The following is a 3166-nucleotide window of genomic DNA, read 5'->3' on the forward strand; positions in this document are numbered from 1 at the left end:
ACTAGAGGTTGAGATGGAGTTGTGACTTTTATTCATTTTAGTCACTCATTAAACACCTACTATGTGCTCCAGGAATTGTACCAGCATGAGAAAAGTTCTAACTCCAAATCAATAAATTACATCAAGTTAACAAAGACAAGACTCCTCTGTTAATTTCAGAAGATAAATTATGCATCATACCACCACTGACTTCCCTGCCTTATTTTGCACCAAAGTAGTATCAGGAAATATTCTCTTTATTAAAATAATTGTTTTCGAATTTAAAACTCATTTTAATATTAAAAGGTATACCAAAAAATTCAATAAGCAACAATGCGTAATAACTCAAAAACAGTGGGAATCAATTCTTTAAGATACTTTTTGGCTCTCAAGTCATTCATAAAAAGAATCTTTATGTAAACTGTTACCAAGAGGAAAATTAAAACAAAGTCAAAAGAATTCCTTGGAAATAGTTTGCCTTGAAGTTGAAATAAACACAGACTGAAAATATGGATGAGGAGGGATGAGGCATATGCCCAAGCGATGGGTAATTTCAGTGACATTCAGCTAACACCTGTCAGCTAAAAATTAAATACTCAATTAGAATCTCTAGGGATGGTAACATCACAAGATTATGGGGGAAGTGGCCTCATCTAAATTCATGATTAGGAGAGCAAAACAAGGCATCTACGTTTTGAAACACTTCACTGGCTATACTGATGTGCAGCCAGGGTTAATAATCACTGCATGAAGCAACACTCCTCAAGGGAAACAAGAGAATGAAACACCTGTTCTATAATTTAAAAATTAGAGACAATGTAGCAGAGGCATTGAAGGGAGAGCAAGGAGACTATATACACTAAGCATACTCCAAAAGTCTATTCAAGAGATGTGGGCTTGAAGAACATGAGGGGAAGGGGCTCAAGCCAAGGGCTAACCATAAAGCAGAATTTATAGGACCTAATGACCAAATGGTTATGGAGAATGAAAGAGAAACAGAGGCAAAAATGACTCTAAGGCCTCTAGTTTGACTAACCAGGTGGCTAGTGATGCCATTAACCAATGAATGGAAGGCAAAAAGAGAAGCTGGTTTGAAAGTTAAAGAGTTAATACAGAGGGCTTCCCTGGTGGCGCAGTGGTTGAGAGTCCGCCTACCAATGCAGGGGACACGGGTTCGTGCCCCGGTCCTGGAAAATCCCACGTGCTGCGGAGCGGCTGGGCCCATGAGCCATGGCCACTGAGCCTGCGTGTCCGGAGCCTGTGCTCCGCAACGGGAGAGGCCACAACAGTGAGAGGCCCGCGTACTTCAAAAAAAAAAAAAAAAAAGGGTTAATAGAGAAATGATTCAAGGGGCTTTAAAGGTTATTTGTAATGTTCTTCTACTAGGTTGGATATTGAGTGTGCATTTTATTATCCTTTTAAAAACTGAACAAACAAATATCACAAAATTCAACTAAAACATGGGGCCAAAACTCAAAGATACACTAGGAATCCCTGCTTTTACGCACTTTTGTGCGTAGGACGTATGTCATTTAGAAAGGGGAAAAAAGGAAGGTGGAGAGAGTGAGTTTGGTTTTAGACCTATTGAATTTGCGGAAACTAAAGAACTATTTCATGAAACAGAGGCTAGAGAAAAAGATGTGGAAATGGTTGGCATACCAGGATAATACCATGGAAGTAGATGAGAGCATTTGGGTTAGAGCCATGGTGAAGGGCCAACCAAAAGGAGAAAGTCACCTAAGACTGAGAATAATCAAAAGGATAGAAGCTTTTACTAATTCCCTTTCCCTCTCCGAAGGCATTCAGAAGCAAATCAATTGAAAACAAAGAAAAGCGACCACTTAATGGGTATCTTACTGTATTCCAGTGGCAGGTCCAGAATTTCTAGACAGGTGGAGTTACAGGAGTAATCACTTTGAAGGAGGGCTTGAAGATGTTTTTGCACAGTACTTCATATTCGGTTGGAAAATACTAATTGATCAGATCAAAAAATCAAAGGAAAGAGGTTTGAGGGAAATATTTCCCCTCCCCTTTGGCACCACCACTGCTGTATTCTGGGCACTGTACCAAACACCTTACCTAATCTTTCATCCTCATACTAAGCTTATTAGGTAGATGAGGAAACTGAGGCTAGATCAGAATAACAACTTGCTCAGGGTCACAAATCTCCTTAAGTAGCACACTGTCATCTGTGTTCCCATAGCTCTCATGGCTCTTTATGCCTTACTAGAATTTCTCATTACTCATCTTGGTGTGATGTATATTTATCTGCCTCTCTCTCACCGTACTGTTAGCTCTTCAGTGCCAGGGTTCATGTCATTAATTTCTGTATCACTATAGCTAAGAATGAGTAAATATTTTGTTGAATGAAGCATATGAAAGAACTAGGTGATAATAGCATCCAGAACGCCAATAGGCGAAAGAGCTTCAGGAAATGGTTAGCAGCACCAAATGCTACGGAAAGAGCCATCAGTATACCTTAAGTCGTCAACGGCACTGAACTGGTATCCCTTATTCATTTTTGAAAGCCTACTATCGGCGGAACAATGTGTTAATTAGTCACAAGTTAACATGGAAAAATAAAATCTGGTACAAGTCAAAAGATTTTCGGAGAAGTAGCCACATCTAAATCCTTGATCACGACAGCAAAACAAAGTCAAGCCTGCAACTGCTTACGTTTAATTTGGCTCGGGTAAATCTGAAGACAATTTTAAAAGGGTCACAAGCGCATCTTTTAATAAAACTTCTGATGGGAGACACGAGATGAAAAAGAGCCAGCGCACCTCCGTCTCGGTGACGACAGCCGGTGGCCAAGGACGCCGACTCCCTCCAGTGTCTAGCCCCCTAAGCAGGGTTAGGGCTGCCCCTAGCTGCTAGTCGGTAGTGTTGAGCGGGAAAAAGCAGACACTTACCGCAAAAGGTACCGCTACAGCCGTGACCCAAACGGGCCAGGGAGTCCTTCGCGAAGCCCCACGCCGTGGGAGGAAAACAACGAAAGCGGGGGTCAGACAGACAGGTGCTACCCCACATAAACTAGGGCCCCAGCGCCCAGCACCGCGACGCCAACTCCCACCAGCTGGAAGACCGATGACTGCCACCGAACCTTCCGCCCAATGTGGTAACGTCACCACACGGCGTAGTCCAGCCTTTCATGAAGAGGATACACTTCCGCTTCCGGGGCACCCGC

General features: G+C 42.4%; 1 protein-coding gene across 3 annotated transcripts in view; it reads right to left on the reverse strand.

Moving 5' to 3' along the window:
- Positions 1-3101, reverse strand: part of LOC137224717 (signal recognition particle subunit SRP54) — an 86334-nt gene extending 83233 nt beyond the window's left edge. Inside the window, exon 1 of one of the 3 annotated variants that reach the window (XM_067737578.1) lies at positions 2892-3101. The gene's annotated coding sequence lies outside the window, so the exon portion shown is untranslated. The remainder of the gene's footprint in view (positions 1-2891) is intronic. The other 2 variants (XM_067737552.1, XM_067737544.1) reach the window with 2 other exon arrangements.
- Positions 3102-3166: the final 65 nt, after the last annotated feature.

Source organism: Pseudorca crassidens, chromosome 1 (assembly GCF_039906515.1).
Source record: "Pseudorca crassidens isolate mPseCra1 chromosome 1, mPseCra1.hap1, whole genome shotgun sequence".
Lineage (NCBI taxonomy): Eukaryota > Metazoa > Chordata > Mammalia > Artiodactyla > Delphinidae > Pseudorca > Pseudorca crassidens.